Source organism: Acinonyx jubatus, chromosome B1, assembly GCF_027475565.1.
Source record: "Acinonyx jubatus isolate Ajub_Pintada_27869175 chromosome B1, VMU_Ajub_asm_v1.0, whole genome shotgun sequence".
NCBI classification, from domain to species: domain Eukaryota; kingdom Metazoa; phylum Chordata; class Mammalia; order Carnivora; family Felidae; genus Acinonyx; species Acinonyx jubatus.
The window spans coordinates 100,239,576-100,257,454 of NC_069382.1; the positions used below are offsets into that span (position 1 = coordinate 100,239,576).

Sequence of the window (17,879 nt, forward strand, 5' to 3'; positions counted from 1 at the left end):
AAGACCTCAGCCCTGTCTGGTCTTGATTGCAGTCTTAAGCAGACCCAACTGAGTTGTACCCGGATTCCTGACTCACAGAAACTGTGAGATAATAAATGTGATTTGTTAAGAAGTAATAAAAAGCTAATGCAATTTCTAGCACAAACTCTTAGGTAAGCATTTCATACCTAAGTGGATTTCATATTTCCACTGACCTAGTCTCATCTTGTTGATAGTGCAAGAAAAATCTACATTTAACATTTTTACAACCTCTGAGTTTATCAAAGGTGCTAAAATATTTTGTGAAGGAATTTGTAGCACATAAATGTTAATTCTGTATCTGTGTGCTTTTTTAGTGACCACTAAATTTTTTGATGATCTCTAAGAGGTTAACTGAAAAGAAAGCATGGTTTGTATCTCAAGAATCTTGCTATAGTTAAGTACTACTGGATTAGGACTGTAATTTTCATCTCTGGCAATATAAAATGTAGGATAAAATGACTTTTTTTCTTTTCAAAAAATTGTTGTAATGTTCATTTATTTTTTGAGAGACAGAGACAGAGCATGAGCAGGGAGGGGCAGAGAGAGAGGGAGACACAGGCTCCAGGCTCTGAGCTGTCAGCACAGTGCCCGATGCAGGGCTCAAACCCATGAACTGCAAGATCATGAATTGAGCTGAAGCCGGAAGCTTAACCGGCGGAGCCACCCAGGTGCCTCAGGGTAAAATGACTTCTAATATGCAGATGTAAAAGCCTTGACCAACTTTGCTTTTACTTAAAAGAAAAAAACTGAGCCTGAACATGTGGTGTTTTTTTTTAAGTTTTTTAAATCTTTATTTATTTTTGAGAGAGAGAGAGAGAGAACGGGGGGAAGGGCAAGGAGAGGAAGACACGGAATCTGAAGCCGGCTCCAGGCTCTGAGCTGTCAGCACAAAGCCTGGCATGGGGCTAGAACCCACCAAACCATGAGATCATGACCTGAGCTGAAGTCGGATGCTCACCTAAGCCACCCAGGGGCCCCTGAACATGTAGTTTTTGAAAGTCATTGACAAGCAAAAATCCATTTAGCAGTGGATTAAAAAAAAATTTTTTTTTAACATTTATTCATTAAAAAAAATTTTTTTTAACATTCATTTATTATTGAAAGACAGAGAGAGTCAGAGCATGAGCAGGGGAGGGGCAGAGGGAGAGAGAGACACAAAATCCCAAACAGTCTCCAGGCTCCAAGCTGTCAGCACAGAGCCCGACACGGGGCTCGAACTCACGAGCTGTGAGATATGACCCGAGGCCGAAGTCGGAGGCTTAACTGACTGAGCCACCCAGATGTCCCAGATTTATTCATTTTTTCAGAGACAGAGACAGAGTATGAGTGGGGGAGGAGCAGAGAGAGAGGGAGACACAGAATCTGAAGCATGATCCAGGCTCTGAGTTGTCAGCACAGAGCCGATGTGGGGCTTGAACTCATGGACCATGAAACCATGACTTGAGCTGAAGTCGGATGCTCAACCGACTGAGCCACCCAGGTGCCCCACCAGCAGTGGATTTTTATCTGATCTGATAATATTCTCTGAAAAGGCAGATGCATGTTGGAATCTCTGTCATGAGTACCTACCTGTAAAAAGGAATACCAGTATCTGCTTATAAACAGACTAGATATGAAGGCCAAAATTAACAGAGATTGTGTATTATGTTTGATGGTGACATTTTTCTTTTATTTTTGTTTCTGATATTACTAATAAAAATTAGATTATGTAGCAAATAAGAATCTGAAAGAATTTAGTCATTTATGTAAATATTTTTGTGAGCATGGTATGTGCCAGGCTCTATTCTAAGCTCTGGAATAATGTAGTAAACAAAGTAGACAAAGTTCCCTGGAGCTTATGTTATACAGATGAGTGGACAGGAAATAATCAACAAACAAGCAAATGAATAACGCCTGTCGATGACAAGTAGTAGGTTTGGATGAGAGAGAGTGGCCAGAATGTTACTATGCAGATAACATACTGAAGAAGGGGCATCTCTGATGAGTAGGCATTTGAGGAAACCTGGAAATGTGGGGAATGGATGATTAAGTAAGTGGACTTAAGTATGCCAAATGACCAAATAGGCTGTGAGGGAGATTGCTGGAAACAAACAGCTTCTTTGAGGTTCTATGGTGTGTACCATACACAGCTGGACATGATTTTATAAGAGGGAATTTGAAAAGCCTAGGTTCCAGAGCCAACCTCCTGATTTAAATTCCAGCTCTGTAGCTTATTAGCTGGGTGACCTTGGGCAAGTTGTAAACCTCTCTGAAAAAAAAAAATGAGGCTAATAATTACATCCTTGTAAAGTGGTCATGGGGGTTAAATAACGTGTGAAAAGCACTTAGATAGAACAGGCCTGAGCATATTTAGCAATAATAAACATTAGCTACTGTTCTTAATGAGTTTCCTTGATTACAATATTTATTCTTTATGAAGAAAATCATTCTCCAGAGGTAAAACGATCTGCCTTTTATAACGCGAGGACTCTGGCCTTCAAATTTGTAAACCCAATTTCCTAAGTAGCTTTCCTGGCCTGTAGGAAAGTTTCAGCACAGGAGCCCAGAAATATCTTTCCAGACACCTTAGTTATAATATACATTGTTAAAACAGAGGTATAAAGCAGTAGGTGTCAGGGGTTCTTTGAAATCATCTAAGAAAGTCACACATTTTTTTTTTTAAATGTAATTTTTATAGTGATTCAGGGCATGGACTTTGGCATCAGGCAGCCTTGGGTTTAGATCCTGGCTTGGGAAACAGTGGTGTCTTGAACACATCAACCTACTTTTCTAAAATGGAGTTTTTATAGCTGATACTCTAGTAGCATTTATTATGATGTGTCAGATACTTTTCTAAGATGTTTACATACATTAGCTCATTCAATCTTCACAATCCCTTTACAAAATGGTTACTATTATCATTCCCATTTTACAAATGAGCAAACTGAGGAAGAGATCAAGTGACTTTCTCACGGTCACACAGCCATGTATGTGACAGAGTCAGGATTTGAATAGATTCTGTGGCTCCAAGTCTGTGTACTTAAAACCCTTATACTCTACTGCCTTTGTAATAACAGCTCCTACCTCATAGGCAGAACTATATTAAAAGAGGTTGTGTATAAGCCCTTGGCAAAGTGCAAGACGCTAAGTAAGTGCTCAATAAATATTTGTTGAATGATTGATTATGCAAAGTCATAGTAAATTATATCATAGTAAATAATCTATATGCATACTTTATTATGGCTGAATAATTCAATTGTTTTTTACCTTTTAGGTAACCTTGTATATTTTACATCAACTTTGCAAATCCATTGTAGTCTAATAACTCTGTTGGATTACCTGGCAAAATTTGTTTGTACTGAGCCCATGCTGTCTCCTGATGGTCACCTCTTATGTTTCTAAATGCCCACAAACCATCTGTTTGAGAATCTATTTTAGAATTTTGCCTGCAATCAGTGTCAAGCTCATCATTTACATATTTGCCTTCTTTGCATTTTTGGAACTTGGGGAACTTCTAGTTCTTTTCAAGATGAAAATCTAGTTTACATTACTGACATGCTTCATTAGTGATAAAGACCATTAGAAATTTTCTACCTAGTTTCAATTTTTTGTTAAAGTAATGGGATGACTGCATTATACTAGAAAAGCATTTGAATCACACAACTAGCAAATCACTTCTATTTCAAACCCATAACTGTATCAGATTGTGGGGCTGATCCAGCATAAAATTAGATTACTCATCTGTTAGAGGAAATTTTCCAACAGGAAAATTTAGGTAGGATATGAGTCATATAATCTGACATTCTTCTGCTATCTAAATAAATCCTATTTCTTTTAACTAAACCATATGTTTTAAAAGAGTAAAGAAAAACTAAAAATGCAAAATTTTTGTACATTCAACCCCTTGACCAATTAGATATTTTATACATTTGAATTTCTGACTTATAGTTGGACCTTAAAAATAGGTCATTTTTCTTTGCAGCAAACCTTTCCAACTGCATTTGTTCTTAATAAATGATTTCTGATTATTTAAATATAGAAAAGAAATTAAGTTATGCATGCTTTTGTTTTCTCTCTAGACGTATTGTCTATAGCAAGAGCTAGTAGTGAAAATTTTGAAATATTGAAATGTATAGTGCGTGGTCTCCCTTCTTAAACTTTCTAAAGGTCAATGACATTGTTAGGAGATGAAAATTAAAATTCATAACTTAAGTTGGTCAAATTGTATTTCATTTCTACAATGTACACTTAAAATGGTAATAAGTTGCTTCCATTGGGAAGTTTTGGTACAACAGTTACAATCAGGGCACATGGACAATGGTTTAGCTTTGGTAACAGAACCTGAGTTTGCACCCACTCCCTGTTCTCTTTCTTCCTTTAGTTTGGTCTGCTGAGAAGTGAGGATGAGTTGTAGTGTAACTACAGAGGATGGGGGTGGTAAGAGAAGGAAAACAAGACAGAGCAGAACTTGGTGGATTTTAGAGGAAAACTAATCTATTATTTGAGGATTTAAAGTCCATGTGAGGCCGCCTGAGTGGCTCAGTTTGTTGAGCATCCCACTTCGGCTCAGATCAGATCTCATGGTTCATGAGTTCTGCCCTGCATTGGGCTCTTTGCTGTCGGTAGGGAGCCTGCCTTCAATCTTCTGTCCACCTCTCTTTGCCCCTCCCTTGCTGGCTCTTTCTATCTCAAAAATAAATAAACATTTTAAAAATAAATAAAGTACATATGAGTGTGTATATGCATGTGTCTGCATGTGTGTTTGTGGATTTAAATTTTTTAAATGTTTATTTATTTTGAGAGAGAATTCCCACACACGTGTGCAAGTTGGGGAGGGGCAGAGAAAGGGGAGAGAGGATCTGAAGCAGGCTCCATGCTAACAGCAGAGAGTCCAATGGAGGGGACTGGAACTAGGAATTGTGAGATCATGACCTGAGCCATAGTCCGATGCTTAACCGACTATGCCACCCAGGCACCCCTGACCATTCCTTTTTAGTCCCTTTTGGGGATTCCTCTTCCTCAGTTCATCTCTCACGTGTCAATGTTTCTTTGAATTCTGTCTCAGAGAATTTCTCCCTTTTTACACTATCTCTGGTTTTCCACTTCCCTCGTTTTAATTACCAGCTATGTGCTGATTATTCCCAAAGCTATTGTGCCAGTCCAGACCTCTTCTGGATTCTAGGTTTCTCTAGATGTTCTGTAGACATTTCAAATTCATTGTGTCTTCATCTGAACTCATTATCTTTCTTCCCAAACTTGTTTTTTCTTACATTCTGTCTAGTGAGTGGCAGCACCTCAGTAGCCAGTAAATCAGGGGATCATTCTTGACTCCTTTCTTGCCACACCCACCTCTTCTCATAAATCACCTCCTCCAGCTGAGGCTACCTACTAAACACGTCACCCATGTGGTCTCTCCAGTCCCACTGTCATGACCATAATTCAGGTCACTATCGTCTTTTCTCTAAATTACTGTATTGGCTAACTTAGCCTCCCAGTCTCCAGTCTTCCTTTCTTCCACTTCATTTTCCTCATTATGTATGATGCTTCTAAAACAAAGCCAACCAAGGGGCACCTGGGTGGCTCAGTGGGTAAATCATCCGACTTCAGCTCAGGTCATGATCTCGCAGTTTGTGAGTTTGTGAGCCCTGTGTTGGGGCTCAGAGCCTGGAGCCTGCTTTGGATTCTCTGTCTCTCTCTCTCCCTCTCTCTCTCCATCCCTCCCTCTCCCTCCTCCCCTCCCTCACTCATGCTCTGTCTCTGTTTCTCTCTCTCAAAAATAAATAAACATGAAGAAAAAAAATTAAAAAAGAAAAGCCAACCATGCTGTTTTACATACAGCTCTTCTATGATTTCAGGTTGCTTTAAGATAAATTCCAAACTCTACACCATGGTTTACAATACCTTTTATAATTTAGTCCCTGTTTAATTTCCCAGTCCCATCTGTAAACACTTTTTTAAATCTAATTTTCAACTTTATTGAATTATTTTCTGTTACTCAAAGGCTCCAAGTTCTCTCTCACCTCCAGGCATTTTCACTGGGATTCTCTCTGCCCGAAATACTTTCCCCCACATCTATCTGGCCAACTCCTAACCATTCTTCATGTTTCAGGAATAAGTCTTTCCTGAAATTCTTTCCTGAAACCCCAGACTGGGCTGAGTCCCCACTCTATGCTTCTAGAGCACTTATGGCATGCATTTTAAGTGGTCTGTTTGCCTGGATGTGTCTCTCCTAAAGCTCCATAAGGAGAATCTGTTTCATTCACTTTTCTATGCCCAGCGCCTGAGCCCGAAATATGGCAGATACTTAGTCAATATTTAATAAGTGAGAGAAAATCAAGGCCAGGATGAAAATGAAAGTGTATTTACCTGGTTAGCAGGAGTAATCTTCACAGTCACATCTGCATTCCTACTGTGTTCCAGGCACTGTTCAAAGCAACTTCCATACATGTGCTTTTCCCAACAACCCTAAGTCGATGAGGATTTTGATGCTTACATAAATGAAGTAACTTACCAAAGGTAAGACATTTATTAATTTGATGCTTTCTCCTCCTTGGTAGGGGAGCTGTGAGTATTCACTATGTCTAACAAAATATATTACTAATCATATTTTGCATAAAAGAATCACTAACATGATTATGACAGACTTCAAGTTTGAGGCTTCAGGTTCTCTGAAACAAAGTTTTAAAATCTTTAAATTAGAAAATATCATTTCATTTTAAATAACCATGCATCCTTTTTATGATAAAACTGTTAAAATTATTTTTTCAGATCCTTTGCCAACATTATATAAATAATGTAAAACTTCAATGAAACTACCCTTCTTTATTCAAAATAGTTTCAAAGCCTTCTCAAGGACAGATGGTGTTTTCATCATCTACAATAATATGAAGAATACTAAAGTCAGTTGAGGTGAGGCAAAGTACCAAGTTTCATAGAGCCAGGCCATTAATTTAAGATGCATAAAGAAATTTGTTCAGAATTGGGAATCTTTACAGAATCCCAAAAAACCCACAACATATTTAGCCATCCAAATTGTATTTCACAAGATGCTCAGTGCATTCTATTTTTCTGTAAGAGATTAGTCAATATTTTGGCAATCAGATTTTCAGCAGGCAGTTTGAAGCTCTGCTTTTCACAGAGAAGGTGATCAGGGTACATGTTGATGGAGTGCTTTTAAATGGCAACACTTTAAGCTTTATTCTGAAGGCCCTACAAGCCAGTTGATTAACTTTGTGTAAAAATTAATCCATGGCAATAAGCACTGGGAAGAATTATATAAAACCTAAACCAATGAATATATTTAGAGTGGTGGGATTCTTTCCCCCTTAACTTTGTGGAGATGTTGTATGTGCCATAGACAAAATCAGGGAGAGATACAAGGTCTGTCTAGCAACTTGTGCCAGTGGCAGGTTCAAGCATGTGGCTCATGTCTACCTGAACTCCTAGACAGCAGCCTTGTCACCCTGTGGCTACTCCCCACAGGCTCTGATGTCTATTTTGGCTCAAGACTTGTGACACCAGTTAACAAGGTTCATTCTGTCCCAAAGCACAAAACAAACTGTGCTCATTTGATTAGCCCAAACTCTGTTAAAACCCTGTGCTCGGAAGCACATAGTTGTGTTGGATACTTACAAGCTTCCAGTGGAGCCCATGGATAGAAGCAGGGATGCTGGGGGATGAGTTCTCCCCCGCCCCTCACTGTGGGTGTCATGCCACTGGGGAAGAAATACGGGAACAGCTGGAGCGAGGCAGGGCCCTTGGCAACAGAGCCTGGTGTCAGAACCCAGTTTGGTGAAGCAGAAAGCCGTTGGTAGTTACATCAGGAGTGCCAGGTCCTTTCCAGCTGCCAAAAGAGAATGACTGTGGGTGGGTGGGTAGAGCAAAGAGGTGAAGGGAACAGTGCAAGCCCATTTCCAAGAAGGGGTGGGAAATAAGCGATGGAGAAGATGCCCTCAGAGCTGTGACATGCTGATGCCTACTCTGTGTGGGAGGGAGGGGGTCGTCACAATCTGTATTAAGTGAGTTACAGATAAGGTAAGGTTGCTGTGCTCGAGGAGCTGTGTACTTGACACTTAGTGATAAACTTTCAATGAAGTCAAAGATGGGCTTTGTTCATGAGTTCACGGTGGCTCCACACAAGAGGTTTAGAACCTAGTACAGGGCTCCTAGCGTCTCTGTGACAGCTCAGTCTTGGCACAAAAAGACAACTCATTAGAACTGCAAGGCTCTTGGGGTGCCTAGGTGGCTCAGTTGGTTAAGCCTCCAACTTAGGCTCAGGTCATGATCTTTCTGTTTGTGAGTTCCAGCCCCGATCAGGCTTTGTGCTGACAGCTTCAGATTCTGTGTCTCCCTCTCTTTCTGCCCCTCTCTCAATAATATATAAACATTAAAACAAAACAAAACTACAAGTCTCTTGTGTGACTTCTGGTCCAGAAGAGGGCTTCTTGAGTTTCAGGAAGACATGTTGGTAGAACCTCAATGATCCACCAGGCTTTCCAAAGAAGATTAAGTAGTCCAATTTACCAGATATGATCGCTTGAAAATAAACTTGTCTAAATATGAATGAGCAACTTCCTGGAGGAGGGATGAAATATCAGTATTTAGTATATCGATTCCTTATCTGTAGTTCATACAGACCCTCTGCGTAGAACGGCCACTAAGTGTCACATCTCTACAGGCGCCTTCTTCATTGCTTTTTTTCCCCAATACCTTTTTGTTCTAGACACCTGCTTGCAGTCTTTTTTTTTTTTATTTTACTAATCCCACCTCACTGTGCTTGCTCACATCACTTTGAGACATACAATATTAAATTATATAGCTCTTTTCCATCTTTTGCCCTGTAAATGTTACCTGTTTCTTTCATCTCTCACTTTAGTCTCTTCGTAAGCAGAAAATAAATATTCCTTAAAGATGGGATGCATCTTTTATTATTTATTATTTTATCTGATACATAAAGGATGAACTGAGAACACCACAGATAGAGAGTTAATAGCAAGGGTTTTTATTTCTTTACTTAGAACCTGAGACAGTACATGTGCAATTAGAGCTTTAAAAACCTTTTGTTGATTTATCAGATTATTCTGTTTGTGGTTTGGTTTGTGAATCTATCTTAAACAGGTTGTTTGGCCTCTTTCAACATAGTTTTATTAACATATTTTCCAGATATAAATTTTTATGATTTAACGATAAAACCAATCCACCCCCAAACCACTACTTTATTATGTTTTTTTCCTAAAATCTTCTGGAATATAACAACAAACTATATTTGAATTAATAATATTGATGTTGTTAAATTTGACAATAGCTCCAAATGACTTTTTGGACTTAGAGTATGCTCATCTTTGAAAACAATTCAGGAAGCTATACTCATGTCTCTTCACATTGGTGGAATTGAATTTGTGCTCTTTGCAGAAAGCACTTTGTTCTAAATTGAAGATTGTAGTTGGGATCAAATTAGATTATGTATGTGAAAGTGCTTGTTAATTGGTCTATAAATATATGTCATTAGTATGAGTAATGATGATGGTCATTATGGAACAGCCAAAATAAATTTAGGTAGTGAGGAACTGGGACCTCACCGGGTGTGGCTGACACTCACAAGATAGTTAGACAACTAGGTGCCACCAATCTAGTCCTTCTGAAACTTTATTGTGCATAGAAATCACCTGGAGGGGTGCCTGAGTGGCCCAGTAGGTTGAACGTCTGGCTCTTGATTTTGGCTCAGGTCATTATCCCATGATCATGGATGGAGCCCCGTGTCCCTTAATCTTAAACCCGTTTAAGATTTCCCCCCTTTCCCCTGCTAACGCTCTCTCAAAAATAAAAAAATTTTAAAAATTAAAAAAAAAGAAAGCACCTGGATATATTGTTAAAATGCTTCTTCAAAAGCTTGGACTCAGGCTTCAGTGTCTTAATTTCTAACAAGCTTCTAGGTGATGCCAACACTAGTGATCCACAGAAAACACTTGGAGCAGCAAGGTTCTAGCCTTCATAAAAGTTTCTGATTAGGAAGAAAAAATAAAAAGGAAAGAGCATAAAGCTAAAGACTATGTTCTTCGAAGTGCCATCCATCTATAATGGGCTCGTATTATATAACCTTGGTACTTTGCACCCCTAACCACACGCATGCATGTACACACACACACACACACACACACACACACACACACACCTAGAAGTACCTAAATAATCCCAATCAAGTTTGAGGTGGGAGGAGAAGGTAGTTGGGATGTAAGAGAATAAGCAGCCTAGTGTGCTTTTAAGGATATTTTTTATCATAATCCCCCTAAAAGCTTTTTGAAAAAGTATATTTTCCCTAAAATATTTTTTCCTTCTTTATTTTTTATTTTTATATTTGAAATGCACCTTCTTAATCTTAGAACATTTTTAAATTTTTATTTATTTATTTTTTAATTTACATCCAAGTTAGTTAGCATATAGTGCAACAATGATTTCAGGAGTAGATTCCTTAATGCCCCTTACCCATTTAGCCCATCCCCCCTCCCACAACCCCTCCAGTAACCCTCTGTTTGTTCTCCATATTTAAGAGTCTCTTATGTTTTGTCCCCTTCCCTGTTTTTATATTCTTTTTGCTTCCCTTCCCTTATGTTCATCTGTTTTGTATCTTAAAGTAAAATTTTTGTTATAAATGTAAATAGCAGGAAAGGATGTTGCTTATGGATGTTGCAAGTATCTATATTTCAAAATAAAGCTATTTTATTACTCAATGGAAATGTAGATTCTACAGTGATTTGAAACATCATCTTCCATTTAAAACATTAATAAACTCCTCGCTAACAGAAATTTCATGTTGTTTCTTTTTCTCGTTCAACTTCCTTTCTAATTTCACTTCTCTATAGACTCTTATCCTAATCTAATAGGCTTTCATGTTGAAAGTCTTATAGGGCTCCTGGGTGGCTCAGTCAGTTAAGCGTCTGACTTCAGCTCAGGTCATGATCTCACAGTTTGTGGTTTTGAGCCCCGTGTCAGGCTCTGTGCTGACAGTTTAGAGCCTAGAGCCTGCTTCAGATTCTCTGTCTCCCTCTCTCTATGCCTCTCCCCTGCTCAGACTCTGTCTCTCTCTCTCTCTCTCTCTCAAAAATAAGTAAATGTTAAAGAAATTTTTTAAAAAAGTCTTTTATTGGCAATATTATTGTGCTTCTTCACATCAAATAAACATCCTATGACCATATACGTAAACTAATTTGTTTTGGGGTTTTTGTTTCTTGTCACCTAAAAAGCAAACTTCATTGGAAATATATCTCTTACTGAGATGGATGGGGGAGGATATTTTATGGTGCCATGATTAAAGAAATTGTTTAAAGGATTACTTTTGAATTTGGCAATGTACAATATTTAGATTAGGAATAAGTAAGAGGTAAGTCTTTCTTGTTAAAGTGGGAGGAAATTTGGAAAGAGGAGTATGAATAGAGACTCTTGACATATTACCAAGTGAAAGAACCCAATCTGGGGGCACCTGGGTGGCTCAGTCGGTTAAGTGTCCAACTCTTGATTTTGACTCAGGTCATAATCTCGCAGTTTGTGAGTTTGAGCCCCACATTGGGCTTGCACTGACAGTGCGGAGCCTGCTTGGGATTCTCCTTCTCTCCCTCTCTCTCTGCCCTTATCCCTCTCATGCTCTCTCTCTCTCTTAAGTTAAATAAATAAACTTAAAAAATTTTTTTAAAACATTGAGAAAAAAGAAAGAATCCAATCTGAAAAGGCTACATACTGTATGATTTTAACTATATGACATTCTGGAAAAGGCAAAACTGTGGAGGCAGTAAAAAGATCAGTGGCTACCAGGGATTACTGGGGAGGGAGGAATGAATAGGAAGAGCAGAGGATTTTTAGGGCAATGAAACTACTTTGTCTAATACTATAATGGTGGATACATGTCATTATACATTTGTCAGAATCCCTAGAATGTAAACCACCAAGAGTGAATTCTAATGTAAACTATGGACTCTGGGTGATTATGATGTGGGTCAGTATAGGTTCATCAACTACAACAAATGTAGCATTCTGGTAGAGGATGTTGATAGTGGGGGAGGCTGTGTGTATGTAGGGGCAGAGGGTATATGGGAACTCTATACTTACTCCTCAGTTTTGTTGTATACCTAAAAGTTCTCTAAAAAATAAAGTCTAATAAAAAATAGACTGCTGGTGACTCAGATGATTTTAGGAAAAAGTACATGGAAGTTGAAGATTTCGACATACCCATAAAACTAACCATGCTTGTCTGCTCTTTAGAAAGTCTTTATATACCGTCAGGTATATCTGAAACCTACTTTGGAGACCTTTGGTCTAAGGTTATGGGAGAGCTAATAGACAAGAAAAACGTAGGAAAGATGGGTTATTCATTGAAAAAAATGGTCTGGGGAAAAGCAGGGTAGACATATAAAAAAAAATAAGGGTGGATCTCTACCTTCCCCAAAATTAAATTCTAAATGTATCAAAAATTTTTTTAAAGCCCTATAAATGCAGTAGTATAAACATGATCTGGAGAGTAGTAGATGTGATTAGTGAGGCAGGCAATGAAACATACATTTATGTTTATATAATGGTTTATATAATGATGAGAGAGCTCATCAGCACTGTCAATGGTGTGTTAATACCTGACTTGTGAAATAATAATAAGAATAATAGTTAACTTTTATTGAGCACTTACAATGTTCTGGGCAACATTCTAAACTCTTTACATGTATTAATGCATTTGATCTTCACAAAAAGCCAGTGTTGAGGGTATTATTATTACCTCCATTTTCCAGATGAGCCAGTTGAGCCACAGAATATTGAAGTCACATGATGCTTGGGATGGAAGCCAAGATTTATTAATTCAGACAGCCTGGCTCTACACCCAGGGGCTCAATCACCATACTCTGCTATGAAGCAATGCTTATTTCTATGTGTTTGTAAAAAATGTTAGATTTACAGATTAATGAGTATTAAATTTTGACAAGTTGTATCTACAGTGATAGGTTTAAACAATTTGTACATTTACTTTCCTATAGAAAAACTTTATTTTTCTTAATGTTTATTTTTCAGAGAGAGAGGGGCAGAGAGTGAGCAGGGGAGGGGCAGAGAGAGGGAGACACCGAATCTGAGCTGTCAGCACAGAGCCTGATGTGGGGCTTGAACCCATGAACCGCAAGATCATGACCTGAGCTGAAGTCAGACGCTTAACCAACTGAGCCACCCAGGCACCCCTAGAAAAACTTTAAAGAAAGACTGCTTTTCATTAATAGTTCAGTGAAAAAACAGAATTACTGTATCCCTTCTACCTTTCACTGACTGAAGAGTATAATTTTCACATCTTTGCAGGCTTACTTCACAATTTAATTCATGGTATTTAAAAAAAATCATAGTGTGTACATAGTTTTAGAAACACACTGTTATCATGCATGAGTTATTTTACAAACATGATTATCAATAGTTTATCATTGAATTATGGGCAAACAGTTGTCCTTTAAATCAATCTTCTGCTTGTGTTGAAGTTGAAAGCAAATGTTGTCACATTAGTTTCTTGGCAGAGTGAGTCTGCAAACTTATTAGAAAGGTATGAGTACCAAACAGTTCTAGCTTTATAATACTGTCATGAAATGATTATTGTGATATTACAAAAGATACAAAATAATGGATTGTCAAGTGCTTGATGACAAAAATACTCAATGCTCTTTAGTATTAAATAATTTTTAAGATGAGATCAATTTTTGTTCAAAATTAGATGAAAATTGTGAAGCTATTTTCTTATGGTGATGGGGATGTAGAAAAATTCATTTTTAAGCCTGTACAATGGAGGTTTTTTGTTTTTGTTTTTTGTTTTTGCTTTTGCTCTTTAAGTTTTTATCTTAATTTCAGTTAATTAACATACGGTATTATATTAGTTTCGGGTGTACAATATAGTGATCCAACACTTCCATGTGTCACCCTGTGCTCATCACAAGTGCCCTCCTCAATCCCCAGCACCTATTTAACTCATCTCCCCTCTGGTAACCATCAGTTTGTTAAGTATCTGTTTCTTGGTTTGTCTCTCTGTCTCTCTCTCCCTCTCTCTCTCTCTTTTCCCCTTTGTTCATTTGTTTTGTTTCTTAAATTCCACATATGAGTGAAATTGCATGGTATTTGTCTTTCTCTGATGGACTTATTTTACTTAACATAATACACTCTAGTTCCTTCCATGCTGTTGCAAATGGTGATTTCATTTTTGATGGCCAAATAATATTCCAGTGTGTATATATACCTCCTCTTTATCCATTCATCAGTCGCTGGACACTTGGGCTGCTTCCATATCTTGGCTCTTGTAAATAATACTGCCATAAACATAGGGGTGTATGTATCCCTTTGAGTTAGTGTTTTTGTATTTTGGGGGTAAATACCCAGCAGTAATTACTGTGATTACTAGATCATAGGGCAGTTCTAGTTTTAACTTTTTGAGGAACCTCCAAACTGTTTTTTTTCCAGAGTGGCTGCATCAGTTTGCATTCCCACCAACAGTGTAAGAGGGCTCTCCTTTCACCACTTTCTCACCAACACCGGTTGTATCCTGTGTTGTTGATTTTAGCCACAATGGAGTTTTATTTATTCTAATCTGAAAGGGAATATAAACATTGCATATGGTCACACTGTGTGTGAAGTACTGTCCTTAGCAGCCTACCTGGGAGGTCTTATTAATACAACAGTCTTTCTCTGATACTCTTTCTTACTTGGAAATGATATGGGCTTAATCAGAGAAGTTGAAGAACTATGTGTAGTACGCAGGGGCAAAATAACCTCTTGGCAGCTTGTAGACTTTCTTATGGGTGGGGTCAATTTTACTCAAAAGGGAGTTTGATAAACTGGTAGAAGCTAGCTTAGGTTGGTGCTCAGGCTTCCTGCATAACAAAGAAAGCAAAGGAAATAAAATAATAATTTGGTTGGGAAGACACTGTTAAAAGGAAAGAACACCAAACTTGTGCAAATAGCCAACCAGGGCCTTTGGGAGCCACAGAGCTGTCTAATGGATATTTGTTTGCTCTGTGGTCTAAATTCTCCCTTTAGTCTCCCTTCCATAAATTCTCTGTTTTTCAGTCATGCTTTGTGGAGTGATTTTTCTCTTTTAGAGGAACCCATGTTGTGCTGAGTCCTGCTTATGATTTGCATATAGTGAAAAAGTGATTGCTTTTGGGAGCAGCTGATATGTAGGTTACACATGAACAACTCTGCTTACTTGAAGGAAGTATGTCATGGCTGGGGGTGAACAGTGAGCAGTGGCTAACTAACTTCTTCTGTTAATATGTCCCAGGCCCTTCCGGGAACAAACTGCTTTCCTTAAAGAAGGCGCTCTGAATTCCAAGCCTACCCTGTCGTTGTGGCAGCTGGGAGCAATTCACACAGATACTCTCACTCTTCCACCACCCCTGGTTTTGGCAGGAAAAATCATAAGTCATTTGAATTTTGGAACTAAAAGGGACATGGAGATAATTATGTTCAATTCCCTAATTTAGGGAACAGAAGTATAGAGAAATTAAAGACACGCCTAATGTTATGGCTCATGCTAGCAGGGGATGGTGAGAATCCAGGCTTCTTAAGTTTCCAACCAGTGTTCTTTCCACGACACCAGAAAATCTGAAGAAATCTGGAGAAGAAGGAGGAAAAATCATACTGGCAAATATAGCCAAGGCATCAGCGAAATGCTGAAACTGATATATGGCTGTTTTCCTCTTGCAATAGACTTTTGAGTTTTCATCTGAAAAAATACACAAGATAGAAGAAAACACGAAGAGACAAAAATGTAGGTAGCAGGTGCTAAGTTTTGTGCATTGAGTTGTGTGTTCATCTTTTCTCATAGGTGAGAAATGGTTCAACCACCAGCCGGGTGGGTGGAGAAAGGAAATTCTTGGTGGCATAAGTTTCAATCATAGCCCACCATCTCAGCCATAGAACACATGAAGAGGTCGTGATTATGAAGGGCCACACAGAAGAACCAGGTGTGCAATAGACTACAAGGAATATGCATTTTCTTCAGATGTCACAAAGCTTCGTATTCATTACTGAGTAGTCACTATAATAGCATCACTTATTTCAACCAACAGTATCCACGATAAAGAAAAAAAAACACACACCTCATGACAGTAGCAATATTCTAATACCACTAATTCAAAAACACCCTGTACATTCTCTTTTGGCAGTGTTTTTCAGGTCACAGAAAATGGTGGGACAATCTCTTCATTGCTGAATTTATAATCTATACTTTTTGGATTCTTGACAAATGTTTTGAAGGTTACTGTATCTATGGTGCTGTTCATCTTGGTGTTTAAATGCTCATATCCATTAAGCCAAAAGAAAACACACATGAGCCGTAAAAAGAGACTTTGCCTCTCCCAAGCCAGCAGCCTCTAGTCTGAGGTAATACTTTCAGTGGGAAGGATGAGAAGTTTCCTTAGACGGATTCCAGTGGCTTCCAGACAGCTGATAAAAAACCAGAGGGAGAGTTGGGGGGGCAGTCATTGTTGGCTGCTTTATGGTGGGGATTACAAAAGGAATATCCAGATTTACTCTCTGTTGGAGGCCTTAGAATCTCTCAGTCTCTTTCACTAAGAATTTCTGTTTAGGTTCTAACAAGTATTTATGACAATGGGCCTTCTAATATGACATATTGTAGAGGCAATAATACCAAACCTATAGCTTAACCACTATGGAGTTGTTCTCACTAAATAAGAAGATCCCAGGGAGAAGTAATTTTCTCATATATTAAATAGCATTGTGGCTTTCTGCATTAAGCATACTTACACACTATGGGAAATAGTTCTTTGGGAGGATATAGTATGCCTTCCTATAACCGGTAGCCAAAGTAGATTATTTTAACGATTTAGACCTTATGGTAAAGCTCCTATTTTACTCAAAATAAAAGGTATCTACAAGAGTAGTATATGCATACAATAAAATATGTATTAGTCAGGGGTCTCCAGAGAAACAAAACCTATAAGGAGATTAGATAGATAGGGAGGGAGGGAAATCTGCTTTACTTAGTCTACTGGTTGAGTGTTAATTTCATCCAGAAAAACACTCACAGATACACCCATAATAATGTTTGACCAAATGTCTAGATACCCTGTGGTCCAATAAAATTGACAAATGAAATTAACCACTACAGAATACTATCCAGCTTACAAAGGAAGAAAATTCTGACACATGCTATGATAGGGATGAAATTTGAGGACATTATCATAAGTGAAATAAGCTAGGCAGGAAAGGACAAATACTGTATGATTGCACTTATATAAGATACCTAGAGGGGCGCCTGGGTGGCTCAGTCGGCTAAGCGTCCGACTTCAGCTCAGGTCACGATCTTGCGGTGCGTGAGTTCGAGCCCCGCGTCGGGCTCTGGGCTGATGGCTCAAAGCCTGGAGCCTGCTTCGATTCTGTGTCTCCCGCTCTCTCTACCCCTCCCCCGTTCATGCTCTGTCTCTCTCTGTCTCAAAAATAAACAAACGTTAGAAAAAAAAAAAAGATACCTAGAGTAATCAAATTCATAGAGACAGAAAGAATGGGTGGTTGCCTGGGATGGAAGGGCAGGCGATAAATGGGAAGTTATTATTGAATGAGTACAGACTTTCAGTTTTGCAAGATGAGAAAGTCCTGGAGATGGCTGGTGGTGATGGTTGCACAACATTATGAATGTGCTTGATAACACTGATCTGTACACTTAAAAATGGGTAAGATGATAAATTTTATCTTAAGTGTGTTTTACCAGAATTAAAAATAAAAAGAGAAGGAGGATTCTGGGAAGATGATGGGTTCGCAAGCACTAGGAATCTGTCTCCCCACTTAGACAACAATTGCACTGGTGGCATGATCTGTCTGATACAACTAATTTAGAACTTTGGAGTCTATAGCAG

At 38.4% G+C, this 17,879-nt stretch overlaps 1 long non-coding RNA gene across 1 annotated transcript in view; it reads left to right on the plus strand.

The window, feature by feature from the left end:
• The window catches only part of LOC113600544 (uncharacterized), a 37,980-nt gene that overhangs the window by 11,782 nt on the left and 8,319 nt on the right, over positions 1 to 17,879 (plus strand). Inside the window, exons 2-3 of the long non-coding RNA XR_008296157.1 lie at positions 6,421 to 6,516; positions 16,170 to 16,386. This is a non-coding gene — a long non-coding RNA (uncharacterized LOC113600544). The remainder of the gene's footprint in view (positions 1 to 6,420; positions 6,517 to 16,169; positions 16,387 to 17,879) is intronic.